The sequence below is a fragment of the Vigna unguiculata genome, chromosome 5 (assembly GCF_004118075.2).
Source record: "Vigna unguiculata cultivar IT97K-499-35 chromosome 5, ASM411807v1, whole genome shotgun sequence".
Classification (NCBI taxonomy): domain Eukaryota; kingdom Viridiplantae; phylum Streptophyta; class Magnoliopsida; order Fabales; family Fabaceae; genus Vigna; species Vigna unguiculata.
In genome coordinates this window covers 13,777,371-13,799,920 of record NC_040283.1, presented here as the reverse complement: position 1 = coordinate 13,799,920, position 22,550 = coordinate 13,777,371, and the positions used below count along the sequence as shown (strand labels likewise).

Sequence of the window (22,550 nt, the reverse complement as noted above, 5' to 3'; positions counted from 1 at the left end):
TGAATGTTTAAAATTTAATTTTTAAATTAATTTAATTTTTTATTAAATAAGGTCCACATTATCAGTTTTAAAGGGTGTTATTTAACTATTTTTACGGAAATCGATAGAGTGATAAAATTTTCCTTCTTAGAGTAAAAGAGACGTTAATAAGTATATTAAATCATTTAATTAATGAATCACCTAATTAAAAAAATTGCATTAAACTATAACTATCTTTAAAAAAAAAACTTAAGTATAAGTTGAAATTCACACGTTGAGAATAAATGAAAAAGTTGAATGCTATATGAACAAAAATAAAATCCACAAAAATAGGATCTTAAGGTTTTATATTAAAGAGAGTATCAGATCTCCTGCATAGATCACTCATACGTCAGAGGTGGTCAATAATTTCAATCTATTTCAGTAAATAAAAAAAATTTAAGAGTGATATCATAATTTGATTTGTCTTAGTGTCTGGTTCATATCGAGATAATTATGTTTCGTTGTGGTAAGATCTAACTACAGTGATGATCGACTCGATCTTTTCTAGTAAAAAAACTTCAACAATTTGTTAATAGTCTAGTTTTGATTAAATTATATTTTATATGAAATTTTTAATTTACTTTAAATTAATATTATATTTAAATTAGATAATTTGTGCACTTGTTAGACACTATTATTACATAAGAGACATTTTACATTGGATATTTTTTATTTTTATGTCACCTATATTAATGGGGCGCCAATTTATTAGATTCACACTAATTTAATTAACAAAAAATGAGGTATTTTTTTTATGGGCTTTTAGTCCATTATACAATTTAAAAGGAGACTTCTCCCTACAACCCTAACCCTTTTTCTTGTATCCAAAAAATATTTTTAATTTCCGCTTTGCCCTTGCAGTAAAAAAGTAAAAGTAACGGAAGAGAAAAAAAGTATGTTGCGGATGTTGACATCCGTAACATAAATTGACATCTATTGAAATTGTATTACGAATGTCGACATCCGCAATACATTTTTTAATTACCCCTGTTTTTAATTTTTTTTTAATGAAAGCATACTCAAGTAAATGAAAAAAAAAATTATCGAACCACTATATTAATCTTTATACATATTATACAATTTTTACTGAAATTTATGGATAACAAATTTTATCCAAAAAAATTACATATGAAAAGAAGAAAAGAAAAGTATGTTGCGAATGTCGACATCCGCAACATAACCTGACATCCGTTGAAATTTTATTACGGATGTCGACAATAATATTAAAAAGATAATAATAAAATAACAATAAAAATAAAAATAAACAAAAATTAGTGTCAAAGAAAACAATTAGGATACATGTTTTTAATTACAATTTTAATTCTTCGTTTGTTTTTTCAATTTTCTTTTTATCATTCAATTTATTATGTTTGTATTTTCTTTATCATTGTGTTTATTTGTGCTTATTTATTGTAGTGGATGAAGATACAAATGAGGTTGTTTTTGCGTAAAGGGATTTGACGATTATTTGAGGGAACACGCGGAATGAGTAATATTATTTATGCAATGTTATTTGACCAGAGTATTTTTCATTTTTATTAAATTGTGCATGACACCGTTAAAAACTGCACATGAAACATTGAAATAATGAAATAAAAGGTATCTAAAAATAAAATTAATAAAAAAATAACACAACATCTAAATAAAATAATAATGACAATAATATTAATTTTATTACAATGTAATATTTAATAAATTATTTTCAACAAATAATGTTTTTATTTTATTTTAAATTAATTTTAATCTATTAAAATATTTTTTTATCATATCCATTAAATCATTCACAAATTTATATAAACTTTTTGATCAAATTTTTTACTTTGACCTTTATATCTTTCAAACAAATAACATTGATTTCTCTTGTTAAATTGTTAAATTCATGCATTTATTTTTCGTTGAACAATGTACCAAAATAAATAAAATTATAGTGTTTAATACATATCACTGTTACTGTTGAAGGTGATATCAATTATCACGTGACAAAGACCAAATAGATCGGATTACAATTGAATTGTAATGTTTGAACTTGTGTTACACTCTTAAACGAAAAAAGTTACATCCTAACTAAAAACTATAATTTTTGACCTAATAGTAACTACCGAATCCTAACAATCACATCATCCATTCTCTTAACATTAAAATACACATTTTTTATTCGGAGCTGAGGATAAGAACTGTTTTAAAAAATCAAAGAAAAAGAAAAAAATACAAATGAAAATGTCTTTATTTAAAAATTTAGTGAAAGAAAATAGAAATTAATTTTAGTTCTTCATTGGAATTATCACAAACATGACCTTGTATGATAAATCCTCCCTAATTATTTTCTTTTGTTAAAAGCGGGTGCCTAATAAACTATCCCTATTGAATTAGAGGAGATTCCCAAGAACCACGCTCCTTATTATTCCTTTTATCAACCCATTTCATCTCATCTTTTTAGGGTAAAATAAATAAAATATTTTAATTTTAATGAAGAGATAAAAAACAAATTCACTCTAAAATTTTAAGAATTTAAAACAAAATTAAACTTACCTATAGACCGATATCATCCAATATATTCAAAGATAGAAAAGATTATCATCTTTCTAATAAGGATAGTATCATTTTAGTATCAGAATCAGGTTCAATTTTGTATCAAAGTATAAGGACAAAAAAACATATATGTAACCCATTTATAAATCTTCCTTTTTATATAATAATTAATTTTTTCACCTCTATCTAATGAAACACTTAATCTTATACTTTGAATTTCCGATATATACTTTCTCACATTCTTACCGTACAATGCCAAGATATAAATCTATTTCTATAAATTTTGAAAAACAAGTTACGTAACATTTTTCATATATAAGGACATGCGAGCACAATAAGATTAAGAATACAAGTTATAACTAAGAATACATATCTGTTTACATTTAACACCCAATATATTTGAAGTGAAAAGGCAATAATATTCAAATTTATGGAATCATCAAGGAGACGCAGCACTAATAAACAAATCTTTACTTGATAAGTTGAATTTCCTCTCCATAAGAAGAAGATGATTTGCAATGCTTTCCAAGAGAGACATTGCAGAGACTAAAAAATCATCAAAATGAGACATAAAAGTAATGATACAGTGTAAACTAACCAACCCTGCCATTCACCTTAGCATCAAACTGCTCCACAATATCATCTGCTTTCAACCTTTGAGAAATCTGGTCACACAAGAGCAATAAGGGAATCTAGAAATAGCAGAAGACATAATCATAATTTGGTAAGTTCAAAGTCAGAGAAAACATACTTGTCTCCAAGCCCTTTTGTCTTGGACGCGATCCACAGTAACCAAGATCATTTTTAATATCCGACACAAGAAGAACCTTGAAGAAATATATCGCAATAAAAACGCGAGCATAAATGAGTGTATTAGCTGCAGTGGAAGGTAACTTAAAAGAGAACTGAATGAAAATGAACCTTGCCATTGGCTTTTGCAAGTTTGTCACAAATAGCTTTCATTTGAGGTGAATAATCCTTTAGAACATCTGTTTGAAATGTGGTTCCATTTGCATCCTCCTCCTCCTCCTCTTCTGGGGAGTTGAATTTAGTAATTTCAAACTCAAACCTTTGTCAACAAGGCTCAATTGAGGAAAAATCTTTATATTGACCTTCTCAGCATCCTCCAATTCCGAAGAAGATGGTTGTGGTTCAAAACGAAGACCCGGAATGCAAAGGAGGTTCCTCCATATGGCTCTTTTGACGGTGCGGTTCAAATGGAGATTGGAGGATGAAAGAGTGGGTGAGCCTTGAAGTTTGACCCATAAGGCTGCAAGAGTGATTCCATCTTCAATTCCACTACATATCTCTTCCACTGCCACATTGACAATGGAGTCCATTCTCTTCTCTACAGAATTAAAGTCTCTCTTCTTTCTTTCAAGCCTAGAATAATGGATAAAGCCTTGTATGTTCAATAACTAACACAACAAAATCAAATGGAGTTCTTCCAGGATGATGTATACAATTACAAAATGAATAGTTTGTAGATAAGAACAATAGGAACAACCTTCATTAGAGGTCAAAAGAATGTCTTGCTCTGATAAACACATGATTCTACACTAAGACAAGACAAATTTTATTTGAGTGGCCAGAGTTTTGGTTCAATGCCAATTGACAAAATCATTATAATTGGCATATAGTCTCATACAACAATCTCTAAACAGCTGAATCAACCAGCTTTCACAGCCCCATAATAGTTTAACACATCCTGTCTAGGCACATCTGTCAGATTTTTTCTAATCATCTGCCAAAACAAATCAAAAAAATGTAAAATGACAATCTATACACTGATATGAAAGGAATTTGTAAGATTTCATATCTCTTTGTAAATGACTATGAAACTAAAAACAGCCCAGCAAAAGAATGTGTGTGGTGTGGTGTGGTAACTCACTAACAGCAATGTGCTGAAAACAGACCGCTACACTGTGAGCTCAAAACAGCAACACAACACAAATACATGGCAGCCCAGAAACATCTCAATTAAATTTGCAGCAAATAATTACAACAATTTACTACCAAAACAATTGTTCATTAAAATAAAATGAAAGGCTCTATATGGTCACCTCTAATCCAGAGAAGCCTTTTCCGGCAACAGCTATGAAATCTAAATGGGATAAATCACAGCAACACCAACCACAGAATGGCTCGAAATTGGGGGTTGGATCACACAAACACCAATGGCAGATACCTTCGACTCCAATGAGGGGAAATCAAAATTAGGATTAGGGCTACAAATCAGAGTGTTAGGGAAGCAAAAGACGAGTTAGGAATGAACCTGTTCGTGGTGGTCGGCCTTTGTCGTCGCTGAGGTCGTAGCTTGGTGGTTGATTCGCCTTTCGTGGCCAGCAAGGTATCGACGTCGACGACGGAGGAGGAAACCACTGGTAGCGGAGAATGAGTATTAATTTGGTGATTTATATATTATTGTATGATTCTAATTATTTTTTTAACCTTATACGTGTTCTTGCTTTACATTTCATTTGTAATAAAATATGTTACTTAAATTTTAATCTTATTTTTGAATGTCCAATTAATTTCAATTTATTTTCATTTATACAATTTAATTATATTTTATATTTCAAATGTGTGTTAATATTAACCTGTTTTTTTTTCTATATTATTTGGCTACTTTTAAATTTAAGTTAAATTTATAAATAAAAATAGGTTGAATGGAAATTATTTCACCATTAATAATAAATACTTTACTTTATTATAATTAGATAAAATAAAATGGAAAAATATTAGAAAAACATTTATGTGAAAAGATAAGACATTTCTATTGATATGCTAGGTAAACTTAAAAGTTAAATTTTCAATTATATTTTCTCCCGTGATTAGTATAATATTAAGACTCAATTTCTCCACACAAAAAAAAAAAATAGTAAATTTTATATAGAGTCAATTTTTAGAATTTAAGCCAAACATAAACTTAAAGCGGGAAAAGCAATGTTTTCAAAGAAAGAAAACAACTCTGCTTAAAATATTTTGTAAAAATTGTGAGAATTCAAAATTATTATATCTATTTTTACTGCATGTCTTTGGAATTTTTTCCTTTTTCCCTTTTACATTATTTTCCCTATAATTTTTTTTTTCAATCACACTAATTAACATTTTAACAAAACTACTCTTGAATATATGCAATAATTATATACATGAAAGAGGAGAATAGAATTTCGGAACTTATAAAAGTACTTCAAATTATTAACAACATTATCATTAATAATTTAAATCGGTTTATATCTTTTTATTCTTTTTATTAATTTGGATTTTATATGTTTATTATTTGAAGTTTTAATGATCACGCATTTTGAAATTTTAAAATATATTATCAATAAATGTAATGTATTTTTAATGCTACATTACCAAAAAACTGAATAAAGAATCTCAATTTCTTGTAAACCTGTTATTTTTGTTATTAGGTGTCAATACACAATTTTGGAGTTTATAAATCATTTTCCATTTCTTAGTTTTAAAATGTGGTTAAAAGAAGTTTTACACATAACTCAACTTTATTACTTGTTATTTTGGTATTAGACTCTTGCACAAATGTAAAAATTGAGGACTGCTACATAGTTTCTGGAGATGACTGTGTAGCAGTATAAAGTGAGTGGGATGAGTATGGCATAAAGTTTGGATGACCAACAAAGCATTTGGTATATGAAGAGATTTTACCAATTATATGTTGGAGCTCAAGAACTCGTGTAGATACCATCAAATGAATTTTGATTCATCTAATGGATGTTGTTCTTTTTAACATGTCTTAAAATATATTTATTAATTTTAATATTTTAAAATATATTAAAAAAATTTAAAATATCTACATTAATCTTCAATAAAAAAATAACACCAAAAGATCTACACTAAAAAAATCTTGACTCAGACATTAAATGTGCATGACATTTGTATTAAGATATCTCCTATAATTGTTCATATTTAAGTCTAGAATTTTTCATTGTTATCCAAAAGTTATTGCTTCTATGAAATTTATAAAATATAATGATCAGTTAATTTGTTCTTTGTAACTATAAAGTTTATAGGAAAATGATTAGTTAATCTACATTCAAATATTCATCAACATTTTGAAAAAGAATAAAGATTGTAAATTTTTATTTTCTGATTCATAACTTACTTTTTGACAATAAGTAAGAAAATGATGAATTATCCCATATATACACTAACAAAAATTAATTTCAGTTGTTGTTTATTTAAATATTTGAAATATTTTTGTATTCAAATTATTAGTTTACTTATTTTTTATTTGTCAAATTAGATTGAATTAGCATAAGTATTTTAACTAATAAATCACAGTATACAAAATAAATACAATAATTAATTTAAAATTTAAAATTATATGTTAATTTTTAATTTTTCAAAAAAGTTACATTATTAAATAAATAAGAAAAAACCAAAAATTGAGTTGACGGATCACCAAAACTACAAATTAGGGCTAGTGAGTGTTTAACAATTTCCAACATATGGTCAGAAATAAAGTCATCACAGCTTTGGCCTATGTTTAATTGTAAATCACCCCAAAAGGTTGGCCATTGTTATCATTATCCTTCAACAAATTTAAAATATCAGCTTTTGATATTGTTGTTCAGTACCGGATGCAGAGATGGTGATACCAGGAAAACCTTTTGCCCGAGCAGAAATTATTTCACCTTCGACTCCATACGTGGCGAAATTCTTGGCTTCTCATGCTATTTGTTAGAATTAATTAAAGGGATCAGAGAAATTCTGTGATGTGATCAATAACTTCACCACTATCACTCGTTAATGCAAGAAATTATTATATTTTTGCACTCTTTTCAATTTATCCAAACAAACAAATATACATTATCTGTTTTCTTCCTTTCTTATTTCTGTTCCTTTAAACAAACTATCTTTTTTATTATCGTCTTCCAATTATTTTCTTTTTTTCATCTAAACATTACTCCTTTAGACACACAAATAATTCTATGAAATGGGTGGTTAATAATGGGGAATGCCGTTGGCTTAAAGGAAAAAGAGAAGTGCAAAAAGAGAAGTGAGAATTTCAATAAGATAAAAATATGTTCAAATACAATCATAGTAGATACCACACCAACCCAATATCTCACATATCTAAACTTCTTCCTAAATTCACAAAGCATAATCATAACAAAACTGCACTAATATATGTTTTAGAGTAGTACCGGTCATTGAAACTCATGGTAAAAACTTACACTTGAAATTTCCAATATACATTTTCTCACATAAATCTATTTCTATAAATTTTGAAAAAACAAGTTATGTAAAATTTTGCGTATGTATGATTTTGGGCCACTATGTAAGGACATATGTGCACAATAAGATTAAGAATACAAGTTATAGTTAATGTTCCTTTCTCCTTTAAGAGATTCAACTAAACAAAACCTTCGAAGCAAATGGAAATAGACGAAAATCCAGTCATGAATTCGGAGAAAACAGGACAACTCCTATTTGAAGTTGCAACTAAGATTGAATGAAACCTTGGACGCAACAAATACAATATCATTCTTTTGGTACATCATGGCTCCTTGGATAACAAGTAACCTTGGATATGTATGTTTATGTGTCTAGGAACGAGAAAACGAAGGTAAAATGTTACGGATGAAATTGGAGATATACATTTTTAAAGGGATTCACTTGAGTTACAAATAAGGTTTAATGTTGGATAAATGAAATTCAAACGTGTCACAAGGTTCTTCACTTACTATAAAACTAGGCCATCAAAGCAATGTGGTCAAAGTAACTCGTGAAAGAAATTTACAAACTCCCCAAAATGTAAGACTAATTCACAATTCGGCAAAATGTAAGACTGATTCACAGCTCGGCAAGTGTAAGACCTATCCTTTTAGTGTCGATCTCAAGGTAAGATTCATCTCTTCAGCACTTGTTACTACAAATTTGATATCTTCAGCTTAGGAAAATGGTTGAATATACTCAAACCAATCAAGTGATGAATTATGAAGAGATCGAGGGCTTAGTAAAGAGTAGAAGGATAACTGCTTAATCAAAACCATATGTTCAGGGTACGCGCTTGATGATGCCAAGCTACATGCTTGATGATGTCAGGCTACACACCTGATGCCAAGTTACGTGCTTGATGATGCTAGGCTATGCGCCTGATGCCAAGCTACGTGCTTGATGATATCAAGCTATGTGTCTAATGCCAATCTATATGCTTGATAATGCCAAGCTACACGCTTTATGATGTTAGTGATAGAAATAAAATATGTATAAGATACAATAATACAATATATTCAAGTATGAGTTAAAAATTAAAATTGTGTATCTGGAATTAATGAAGGATTCATGGAAGCACGTAGTATGAGATGCTACTGTACTGTTCTTTTTGATAGGTATTCTCAAACGTAAGAGTGTTTTACGTTGTTATTTAAAAACTGACTAATGGGTATCAGTTTTATAACCCCTCAGTAGAGATCAGGGACCTCTCAAAATGTATTTGATTATTCAAGCCCATCACAGACCGTTTATTAAACAATCCAACCCCATCACAGATCGTTCAGCAGAATACCCAAAATTATATATATATATATATATATATATATATATATATATATATATATATTACCCATACAATAATTAATATTAACAAATAACTTAATTTATTATTAATGCTAATCCATAATAATAACAACATAGGGAATAATAATTTTATATAATAAAATTATATAAAATATAACATTCTCCCACTTGGATAACATTAATAAATTAATTAATTATATTAATTGCAACATAAGTACAAATACCAATTAAGAAATATAAACATGAATCACAAAGATAATATCTGATAGGGATACTTACCATATGCTTAGATTTCTTAAATAATGGATAATATATAGAATAAAAACAAACATAATAAATATGTGATCCCAAAATGGTTCATAAATTCTCTATGTAGAAAGAGAAAAGATGTAACAAAACTGACGTCATTAACAAATTTACATCTCATGAAAACCATAATAATATAAAGTGTAAATCTCAGACTCCTACTAACCCAATACATCAAAAGACTTAACCACACCCATATGAGTTACATGATTTTGAAAAACACCAACAGATAAGCCTTTAGTTAGTGGGTCTGCTAACATATTTTCTGTAGCAGTATGATCAATCCGAGTTTGATAATCCAAAACTTTCTCTCTAACAAACAAAAATTTTATATCAAAATGCTTTGAGCGAGTAGAACTTCTGTTGTTTTGAGATAAATGGACGGCAACAGTGTTGTCACAATATATCACAAGTGGCCTAGAAATACTTTCAACAATTTGAAAGCCAGAAATCAAATTTTTAAGCCACACAGCTTGACAAGTACCTTCATAACAAGCAACATACTATGCATCCATAGTGGAAGTAGCTGTAAGAGTTTGTTTAACACTCTTCCAAGAAATGGCTCCTCCTGCCAACATAAAAATAAAGCCAGAAGTAGGTTTTCGGTCGTCAGGGCAACCAGCAAAATCAGAATCAGAATAACCAATGACCTGAAGTTGATCAGACTTCTTAAAGGTCAACATATGATCCTTAGTTCCCTGCAAATATCTAAAGACCTTTTTAACAGCTTTCCAGATATCCAAACCTGGATCACTCAAGTATCTCCCTAAAGCATTAACAGTAAAAGCAATATCGGGACGAGTACAAACTTGAGCATACATTAAACTACCAACAGCGGAAGCATATGGGACTTTTTTCATTTCAACTTTGTCATTATCATTTTGAGGACACTGAGATTTGGAGAGTTTGTCACCTTTTTGAACAGGTGCTGCACATGAGGAGCAAGAATGCATGTTAAACCTCTTGAGGACTTTATCAATGTATCCTCTTTGAGACAAACCAAGAATGCCACGTGACCTGTCACGAGAGATTTGAATGCCCAAAGCAACAGAAACATCACCAAGGTCCTTCATATCAAAGTGGCTATTTAGTATAAATTTTCTCAATCAAAAGTTCAACACTGCTACTAGTAAGAAGAATATCATCAACATATAAAACAAGAATGATGAAATGACTCCCATTTTTCTTCAAGTAAATGCATTGATCTGAGGCCTTTTCCTTGAAGCCAAAAGAAGTGATCACCTGATCAAATTTCAAATACCATTGCCTAGAAGCTTGTCTTAGTCCATAAATAAACTTCTTCAACCTGCAAACCAAATGCTCCTTACCTTTTTTAGCAAAACCATTAGGTTGAACCATATACACTTCTTCAAATAAATCTCCATTCAAAAAAGCTGTTTTGACATCCATTTGATGAAGCTCCAAATCAAAATGAGCTACTAAAGCCATAACAACACGAAAAGCATCCTTAGTAGAGATCGGTGAGAAAGTCTCCTTATAATCAATGCCATCCCTCTAACTATAGCCTTTTGCTACAAGTCTGGCTTTATACCTTTCAACTTTTCCATCTGGACTACACTTAGTCTTGAAGACCCATTTACACCCAACTGGTTTACAACCTAGTGGCAAATCCACAAGATCCCAAACATCATTATGGGCCATAGAAGCTAACTCATCAGGCATAGCATTTAACCAATCATCACCATGAGAATTAGAGATAGCCTCTTCAAAAGTAGTAGGATCATCAACATTATTTAGATCATATTCATGCTCTTGAAGATACACTAGATAATCATCAGATATAGAAGACCTGCGTACTCTTTGAGATCTCCTCAAAGAAATTTCTTCAACAACATCATCATGAACTTGTTCATCTACTACAGGTGATGTGGCATCCACAAGATCTGGAACAAATTCATTTTCATCACAGACAACTGAAATGACATTATCTGCAGGAAGATAAATGGATGACATGGGAATAACAACACGGTATTCTCTAAAAGTGACTGGTCGTGGTGTATTGCTCCCACTGTCCAAATCATCCTCAAAGAATATCGCATGGTCAGACTCAATAACCCGCATAGAGTGAGAAGGACAATAAAACCTGCTACCACGAGAACCCACACAATAACCAATAAAGAACCCACTGACAATCTTGAGATCATGTTTTTTTAACTGAGGATTATAAGGCCTCACCTTCGCCTTACAACCCCACACATGGAAATGTCTCAAACTTGGCTTCTTCCCAGACATGAGTTCATTAGGAGTCTTTGAAACAGACTTGTTAGGTACTTGATTAAGAATATACACAATAGTCCTTAAAGCATCTCCCCAAAAGAAATCTGGTAAAGAGGAATGACTCAACATACATCTCACCATCTCCAAAAGAGTGTGATTCCTCCTTTCTGCAACTCCATTTTGCTGAGGAGTAATAATAGCTATCATTTCATCAATTGTCCATTCCTCCTTCTGAGTGTTGTAAGAAGTCTTCAACACATCAAACTGAGAAGGAAGAGATTCCATAACCTGCCAAATCAAGTAACTATCACCAAGATCTACCTTTAGAGATTTGAGTTTGTTATAATAGTGCACAAGCTTCATCATATGCTCACGAACACCATTGACACCATCATATTTGGTCTTCTCAAGAAGTGACAGATATTGACCCTTTTGAGCTTTATCAAAAGTTTTAAACTTCTCACCAACTGATCTCATAAAATCCTTAGCATTGTCATTATCTAGAATGCTCTGTCGAATAGACTTCTCCATGGTATATCTCATCACCATCAGGCACACCCTGTTCGAGTGTTCCCATTTTTCACGAGAAGCTCTCTGGACAGTAGTGGACTCAGGCGTAAGAGCTGAAGGTTCTGCTTCTCTCAAAGAAAAATCCATGTTGGTAATTACTAGATACAAATCCAAAAATTCTTTCCAGTCCTCAAAATTTGTCCCATTTAAAGTTTTGACCGAAGTCAATGGCATAGGCAAAGAAGCTGGTATCAAAATAACAAAGAAACATTTAATACACACTTATTGTGTAAATAAACAAAATAAATGTTTCTGAATACACAGCAAAATATGCCTATGATATCAAATTATTTCTCATTCACTATGATCCCGCCTAAGGGTCCCGAATCATAATAATTAAGAAATATAATAAAATATAAAATATAATAAAATACAATGCACATCTCATGTCAAAAGAAATCTAATACCGATAGGGTACAAGACAAATACGTGACATAATAAAATTCAAAAAATACATTGTATCAAGAAAAGTAAAATGCATTAATAATAAAATACCGATGGGGTATAATTAATATTAATGTAATATCAAATTAATTAATTAAATATTTAAATTATGTCGTTCTCACAAAATTTCATACAATTGTACCCACGATAGGTGAATTAACAATTATATAAAATTATATCATGCTTAACAAAAATATAATAAATTATATAATGCATGAAATAATAATAATAATAATTATTATTATTAATTTAATTATTTATTTATTTATTTTATTATTATTAAATATAATTATATTATTAATTGTTATTATTATTCCCGTAGTTACGGGGTTCTTTTCCTATAGTCAATGCAGTGTTCATTGTTTTCAAAGATTCAAAAAGATGTACATAAATCTGGTGCACGTGGGCCATTGGTGCGAAACATAAGCCACCAAAAGTGACCATCATCCACAACGAACCACTGTTGAGCATAACGTCGACGCGAACCACTGCTCCGTGATGAAAACGATGATCACTGCTGCTGCGCATAACGCAGACCATCACCACGCAGATCGAGCAGCGTCGGGATGCAGTGTCAAACATTTCTCGTGAAAGAGAAAATGAAAATGGTTGGTGGTCAAACGAGAGAAACCTGGCTTTGATTTAGGGCTTTGAAACGTGATGCACAATGATTTGGGGCTTTGATTTCGAATATTGATTTATCCAAAAACCAATTGATATTGATATATTAGGTTTTGAAAAACAATAAAAAATCTCACGAGCACAGATCGTGAAATTCCAGAAAGGGGATTTTACTCCTAATTAGGGTTCCAAATTTGGTGCTTTGATAATATTAATTAAACTACATCAGACCAATAATTAATAAATAATTAAACTCCTTAATCAAATTTTGAATGCAATCAAAAGTTAAGGTATTCCGTAAGAATGAAAAATTATGAAAATTATGACACACTTTCCAAAAGAATAATTATATTTTGTATCTTATATGCTCTGATATCAATTAATAGAAATAAAATATGTATAAGATACAATAATACAATATATTCAAGTATGAGTTAAAAATTGTGTATCTGAAATTAATGAAGGATCCATGGAAGCACGTAGTATGAGATGTTACTGTTCTCTTTCTGATATGTATTCTCAAACGTAAGAGTGTTTTACGTTGTTACTTAAAAACTGACTAATGGTATCAGTTTTATAACCCCTCAATAGAGACCAGGGACCTCTCAAAATGTATCTGATTATTCAAACCCATCACAGACCATTTATTAAACAATCCAACCCCATCACGGATCGTTCATCAGAATACCCAAAATTATATATATTACCCATACAATAATTAATATTAACAAATAACTTAATTTATTATTAACGCTAATCCATAATAACAACAACATAGAGAATAATAATTTTATATTATAAAATTATATAAAATATAACAGTTAGGCTACATGCTTGATGATGCCAAGGTACACGCTTGATGATGCCAAGCTACGTGCTTGATTTTGGGCTATGTGCTTGATGTCAAGCTACACACCTGATGTCAAGCTACGTGCTTGGTGTTAAGTTAGGTACTAGAAAGATATAGAGCACTACAAGGTTATGAGCGAGAAGAGCCCTCAACATATCTTTTGTCATACATGTGGTAGGGCCCGTAATTGGTACTAAGAGCTCGCCATTTAGCCAACCTACTCAATATACTTTTAGAAATTGTTTGATATTGAGAGCTTTCCATTTAGTCGACCTACTTAGTATAATTGATTTTAAAATTTAAAAATGGCTCGATACTGAGAGCTCACCATTTAGCCGACCTATTCAGTTTACTTGATTTTTAGTTATTTGATGTTGAGAACTCGTCAACCAGCTGACCTACTTAACCTACTCAGTGTAATTGATTTTACAAGTTACTTGATGTACAAAGTTCGTCAACTAGTTGACCTACTCAGTTTAATTGATTTTAGAAATTGCTTGATGTTGAGAACTCGTCAACCAACCGACTAACTTAGTGTAATTGATTTTACAAGTTGCTTGATGTAGAAAGCTCGTCAACCGGCCGATCTATTCAGGTTAAATGTATATAATGCTGATACCTCACCAAACAAATGACCTATTCAGGTAAAATGTGTAATGCTGAGAGCTCACAAAATAGACGACCTATTCAGAATTAGTTAAAAAGTAATGATGAAGTATGGGGAACTGCAAACGACAGTTATTGAAAGAGCAACTTTCTCGCTCCTATTGTATAGAGATAGAAGCTCAAAAGTTGGAGAGTTATGTGCCCTCCCGGATGCAGAGGATCTCTAATAAATCAAGGTACTCAATAGGTCAAGGAATCAGGCGACAATTCAAGTCAGAAAGGCATATCTCAATTAGGTGTTTATATATTTAGTTGTTATTGTAAACCAAAATACAATAGTTATTATAAGTTGTTGTAGGGGAATTATTATTATTATTATTATTATTATTATTATTATTATTTTAGGGTAGTTATTATTTTTTGATGGTTATTATTTTAAATGAACTCTGAAAAGATATATTGTAAAAACATATATCTAAAAGATGACCAGTTATCTTTAAGATGTAACTGATTTCACTATAAATAAAACATTAACTCCCACAGCCAAAGAAAAAAATTATTTTTGCCTTAGTGATATATGCTAAGGTTGAGATACTTCTTTACTTTTTGTCTTCGAATTAAGGTTCATTCACACCTTTACCTAATATAGAAGGAGATTAAGATAAAGCCACCACTATAATTGTAACATCCCGAATGGATATTACGGATTTAATTAATATCATAAAGAAAATATAAATAACTTCATTTAATAAAACATCATTTCCCAAAAACGTGAGAAATTTAAAACTTTATAATAGTAATGAATATTCTCAAAACTTCTACTATAAATCAACATAAAAATTCATAATAAAAAAATCCAAGTCTAATAATATAACTTATTACAACTATTCCAAAACATATTAATACTCTGATAAATTCCCAAGCTAGCTCACGCTCTGAGCCTATACCTCACCAGAACCACCTGCAATATCATATGCTCCCGTGTACCGCGTACACGATCATCGCCAAACACAAGCAGATAGGGTGACTTAATACCAAACAATCATATGTATATAAAAAATTATATATCCAATTAATTATACCAAAGAAAATTCCCTTCCTTCCCCCCACATGGTCACAACCATATTTTGATATCATAAGCACATCAAAGGAAAATCACCCTTTGATCTCACATGGCCACAACCATGATTTGATATCTAGAAACATCAAAGGAATCTCATCATTTCCTTCCACATGGCCACAACCATGTTGACCGTGTTCTACATCTTCTTGTGAGTACCTCATGATGTCTTGTTGTCATACCTATCGGCCACAACCGATAGAGCACATGCGGGAAACCATGCTACGGATCACACATCGTAACACCAGGTGAAGTTCCCAATACGAACATAGTTCGTAACATCCCAAGCTACCAAACTCGTCAGCTATTTACTGAGGAGGGCAATCTATCAAGACCCATTCATACTAGTCACAACCAGCACAATCACACCGACAACACTCGCCAACCCGAGCCACAACTCAAGAGTTCCTCGTGTTCATCCGTTATCCTGAGCCACAACTCAAGGGACGTCATTCCGATCCACAACTTAGAGAATGTCACGTGCTTAACCCTATCCCAAGCCATAACTCAAGGGATACGTTCCGAGCCACAACACAAGAAACACCAGCAAGCCCACCTTTGAGATCTCTTAGAAGCCTTGTAGACAACGCATCACGAATCAAACATAACCAAACTAATACAACATTATTGATTGCCTTGAAATACACCCTTTGTACTCTTCTTTGCTTAGGCTAAAAGTCTTTGTCCAAACACCCAAGCCTATCTCGCTTAAGCTAGGCTCACTTGCCTGAACGAGCATGTTGCACAGTAGTAGTCCATGAACTCTCGCTTAAGCGAGCTCCTTCTCGCTTGGGCGAGACGGTCCTTCATCCAGAACTAATGTGCCTCGCCTAGGCGGCGGGTTTAAACAGAACCCATCATCCATCGAATTCTCGCTTAGGCGAGGGTCTTTCGCTTGAGCGAGACGCGCTTTCATCCAAGACAAGGCATCACGCATGAGCGAGATGCTCAAGCAAAAGCTCCCAACACTCTCGAGTTCTCGCTTAGGTGAGGCACACTCGCCTAAGCGAGATGACCTGTCACTGAAGACCAAAACTCTCTGCTCGAGCGAAACGCTCGAGCAGAAACAAACTCGATTCTCTGCTAATCTCGCCTAGGCGAGCCTGGCTCGCTTGAGCGAGAATTACAGACTTTTACACTATTGCGCAAACAGACACCAGCAAACATGCCCAATTCACATCCCAACATCAATAACCAGCAATTGAAAAATGTGCGCAACACATATGGCATAATTTAGACTCAACTAATCACAAAATTTGGAATTTAAACCATAAATATCATATATAGTACCAAACTCTTCATATTCATATAGAGGCATTATGCATTATTCATACAATATCAAGAAACCAATCAGATGTTGGAGCATGTTCTGTCATGTGTTGAGTTTGTAATTTTGAGTTGTGTATGTTCCGTGCTCTGAATTTACTATTAGATCATTAGCAAATTGTTCTGCAGTGCTTGATTTTTCACTAATTCGTGTTTCATTTGTGCTGGTTTTCTTATTTTTTCTATTCAAATTGCTTTTTGTGTTCTGTTGATTCAATATGTTGCTGTCTGAAATTCATTTATTGGCCAATGTTTGATTCAGACCGAAGCAGTTAATGAGCATTCCACCACTGTGCTATCTGATTTGTATCACAATATCTATGTGGAAACTCAAGCTTGGTCATGTGAATGCATAGACTATGTTAGCATCTTGTCTTGAGTAGTTTGTATTCATTGATTGAGTTATGTTTCGTGATTGATACATGCTTTTTGGTGCTATTGCTCGCTTAGTATCTTTGATTAAGTTTGGGCGCTACATCAGTCTAGCATTCACGGGTTTTGTGTTTCTTTCTGCAATTCAGATTTGCTTTGATTGACTCAAATCTAAATTTTGAAAATATCATAGTGGAACCAAGCTTCGATTGCTGTGGGCTTTGAAGAACCCTCTTGATTTGAGGACAAATCCTCTTCAATAGGGAGGGGATGATGTGATCTCAACAAGCCTAAGCCCAAATGCATCAACAAGCCCAAGCCCACCTCGAGGCCCAATCACTAGAAGCATGATGAAGAAGATCCACATGGGCCTCTCACAAGATGATCAAGTCAATGATGGGTTTTTCACTTTATTCACATGGGCTAAAGAAATCTATAAAATATGAGTTGATGCATGGAAAGTCATAGTTTAGATTTAAATTGGGTCATTGTTTAGGTTTTGCTTTCAATAAATAAGCTAGAACATGTGTGATTACATGGTGCATAAAATTGGGCTAAGCCCTATTTCCTTCTTGACCAAGAATCCTTGGCAATGTGCTAAATGTAGAGATAAGCAAGCAAAATATGACCAAAGCAAGGAGAGTGTGACAATGGCAAGGAGTGTGTGACATGCCACTTGGTGCCATCATACCTCATCTCTTACATCACACTGCCTCCAATCAAGCTTGTTATTCAAGCTACATCTCTGTTACATTTGTGCTTAATTTGAATTGCATTAAGGAAGCTAATCTACTATAAATGATAGCTTCCTATGCACATGTAAGGGTTACTCTTGAATTTGAAAAGTAGAAGCATAGTTGTTAAGAGCACCCCACTTCTTCTACTCTTATTTGAAAGCACACTTGGCTATCCTTCTCCAGCATCTCCTCTAGCCACCTTCCATATTATAGTTCCAATTCTTCTCTTCATCTTCACCAATCCTCCATTTTTGAGAGCTCACTTCACCTTCTTCTCCAATTTCGCTGCATTTCAACTCATTCTAAGCATTCTCCATGGATCTCCTTCCACTTATCCACCAAGGACGCCCATCAATGTCGACTAGAGATGGCAAATAAACCTGTCCCCATGGGTATTGCCCGAACCTGTCCCCGTTTTGACAGGAAATCCCCACATTGACTGGGTATGGGTATGGATATGGGGAATTCCCGACTTTTCAATTGGGTATGGGGATCGTTATAGGGATGTACATATCCCTGCCATAATACCTGCCATCTCCATATCTTCATTCTTGTTGAAATTACTAAAATATTCACAATTAATTAAGTAACATTATATATATATATATATATATATATATATATATATATATACACTTTTTATTTTTTATTTTTTCTAATTATTTAGTTTGTCATGAAACTCATTCGCATCTCCAATATATTTTTTAACTTATCATAACCTTTTAAGTAATTATGTTAAATGATGTATGTCAATTAAAATTTTTTTATGTCTCACATTTGAATATTTCTATTATTTTTTAATATTGTTATTTATTGTATATTTTCCTTTCACCTGAAAATGTTTAATACTCTCAATTTAAGTGTTTAATAGCATAAATCTTTCATTTACTAGGTAATATAATTTTTTTTTACTTATTATTATTAATTTTTGTTTCATTTGAAGAACTCTTTTGTATCGCTAAAATAATTTTTGTTATTTCTCAGTCATTGAGTATATATGTTGATATTTGAAAAGTTTTCTTAGATCTTTAATGTATTTTTCATCTTATCATACCTTTAATTATACTTTTATTTTTTGCATTATGTGATTCCTTTCAATAGTCTCTCAAATTGTTTATAAGATACACATTTGTTAATTTTTTAATATTTTTATTTATTGTTTATTTTCATCACATAGAATACTATTTTGATATATTTTATCTAGTTATTTTTTATTTTCTCTCATTATCAATCATATTGTAATTTTCTCATTATAATTGTATAAATAAATTTTATTTGTTATAATATAAAAATTTAATATGATTGCCATGAATATGTTTTATCAACATCCAACATATATTAGAGTTCAAAAGATACAAGATCTATGTTAAAATTTTATTATTATGTTTGTTATTTGTTTTTTGCGTCATTTTGATAAAGTAATGTATTATAACTTTTATTAGTGTATAAAAAAGAGATTCATTAGAATTTAAAAAATTGAAGTAAACAAACATTTAAAATATATTTTAATTTGAATATTTGTTTTTCTTTTATATTTTTTTAAAATATTTTTAAATTTTATCAACTAGGTTTCATTAATGTTTGCAAATTCAATAAATATTTTGGTTCTTATGAAATTTTATATGGTATTCTAATATAAAATGTAAACAATTATAATTTATTTCAATGTATTTGATATCAAATAAACAATCATCCTACTAATATTGAATATTTGATAATATTATGTTTACTTTACCATAATATTGTATTATTTTATGAAAATTAATATTAAAGTAGTAAGAAAATGGGTACGAGATTATACCCGTTACCCGGTGGGGATGGAGATGGGACAACAGTTTGATACCCACTGAGTTTGGGTATGAGGATGAGGATAATTTTTTAGAGGGATGGGTATGAGATAGCGAAACCCGTTCTCGTCCCGCCCTGTTGTCATCCCTGATATCGACATCCGGAAGTTGGAAGTATCTTTAAGTTGACATTCAGACGTAATTTGGAGATACGATTTGTATTAATGTGATTAAATGGTCAAAACATATTTTTAGAGTTTAAAATTTTTTAGAGGTGCAGAACAAATCTTGGAAGTGAAGAAAAAAATTCCAACAAGAAAATGGTATCACACTCTCGGTGTAATTCTTTGTATTTATATTTTAACTTGTAATTATTACATTTCTCTCCATTCAAACTCTAGTATACAATTTAGTTTCAATTGGATTAAGATTTTAATATAGTTTGTGAGATAGCCGAAGGATAAATCCTCTTAGGTAAATGTAAAAATATAATTTAATAATTTACACCTTAAAGTTTTTTTAATGGAGTAGAATAGAAAATTTATTTTGAAGGGTCTCCACTGCATTATATTTATCATATCATGAATAGTAACTAAAGGTAAAAGATTTTTTTTTTCTTATTCAAGTATGTAACCTCGTAAAGAAAGATTTTTTTTTTAAGTTTAAAATCTTGTCATTCCATCCATTAAGACTTTGGTTAAGTCTTACGGTTAACTATTGTCGCATGATATGTTAAGACTTGATAGTCTGAATACTTAATTGAAATAACTATGGATACTCTACCTTTTCATCCATACCAACTACTCACTTACTTTAACACAAGCAATTGCATCTTGAAATAACCAAACCTAGAAGACTCCCTCTTCTATTGTCATCAAGATAAAGGCAAGGGTATCCTTAAACCCCTATCTCTTTTACTACCTCATTTCCTTTTAAACCAACAAACAGAGGTTTGAGGATTATATTGTTCTTGTTGTACTAAGTGGTTAGGTGTAGAATTTTTTATACACTTTAGGTCTACCAGACACTTCTGTAGTTGTTTTCTTAGGTTTTAGACATAAATAGAAATGTTAAATGGATTCAAATCTATAATTTAATTCATGAATTCGAATCGGATCGGATTGGAAATTAATATAATTTTTTTAAATGTAAGTCAAGTTGTATTTAATTATAAGTTAAACAAGTTTAAAGGTGAGTTGGAACTGTAACCTATCAATAATAACTCTTTGTTATTATTTTTTTCATTTTTATTTATTATAATTGTTTATTGCTATCTATGTACGTAGATTTTTTTTAAATGTTAGTAATGTTATTCAATTATGTTTGAATAATTTATACACTTAATTTATTTATTTGTTTAATAATATAAGTTGACATTTTAATTTTCTCTTGCTATCTTTAAAATATTTGGTAAAATAAGTGAATATGCTCTTACAAATAGACTAATCAATTCATTCTAGATATATTATAATAAATATATAAAATAAATTTGAACAACAAAAATATATTTAGGTGAGTCAATTCATTGATCCGTATAAGGTTAAGTTACAAAATTTCTGAACTACGAAAAAATAAGTTAGATCTAGTTGTCTATTTTTAACTCAATCTACAAACAACTCCTTTGATTTGGGTTCAAGTTCACCTAAGTTGAACATCTAAACACCTTCGCGTTGTGTAACGAACAGATTTGTTAGACCACATCTCAACGGGAATCTTGAATTTGATAGTCGATGAAGGAGAACGATTCCCCAAGAAACATGCACTGGTAATTGCATCACTTCAATTTCAATTATCTAACCCAAAATGTGACAACATATATCTTGCTCTCTAGAAAATATTTTTGCATCCTGTCTGCTACTTTATTTTGTCATAGCGTATGACGAACAATCAATTGTTTCACAATATTGTCTCCACAAAAATCATTTAACTCCGGAAAGAAAAAACGCCACACTATTATCAGTTTGTAGACACTTGGTTTTCTTCCTCATTTGATTTAGCATCAAGAGTATCCAATACTTTAATTTAGCAAATCTAGTATAATTATTAATGGTTAAATAAAAAGGTGAAACTTTCGATTAGCCCCAGCAATTAAGTTAAACATAGTTCAACGTAACCTTTGTAGTATATACTTTGTTCAAAAACCTTTGCATATAAGGTAGGAATTGGCCACACATTTGCCATTGCTTCATGCTAGGTTACATCTTCACGTGAAAAAAGTTTACAAAAATAAGCGCGGGGGGCAGCAGACATTAAACATTTTTATGGTAAAATAAACGTATGTTCCGCAATTTAAGATGGAAAAATGCATGCCCAAAACAAAATACAATTACAATACCCAACCACTTAACAAAGGGTCAAAGGGGATGCACCCTTATGATTTATGAACATGGTGCTGCTGCTAACCTTGAGTTCTGGACATGCTACGAGATTTTAAATAGCATTGCTCTTCTCATGAAGATTATCAACAATAGCAA

At 31.2% G+C, this 22,550-nt stretch overlaps 1 long non-coding RNA gene across 4 annotated transcripts; it reads right to left on the bottom strand.

The window, feature by feature from the left end:
* Positions 1 to 2,905: 2,905 nt before the first annotated feature.
* LOC114185780 lies at positions 2,906 to 4,950 on the bottom strand. 4 transcript variants are annotated; one of them, XR_003604895.1, is made up of 5 exons: positions 4,826 to 4,950; positions 4,614 to 4,738; positions 3,472 to 4,294; positions 3,302 to 3,377; positions 2,906 to 3,215 (listed from the first exon to the last, which is right to left on the bottom strand). It is a non-coding gene; the product is annotated as an uncharacterized LOC114185780 (long non-coding RNA). The 4 variants fall into 4 exon arrangements; XR_003604893.1 differs by having other exon boundaries at positions 3,302 to 3,933; positions 4,058 to 4,294; XR_003604892.1 differs by having other exon boundaries at positions 3,302 to 4,294.
* Positions 4,951 to 22,550: the final 17,600 nt, after the last annotated feature.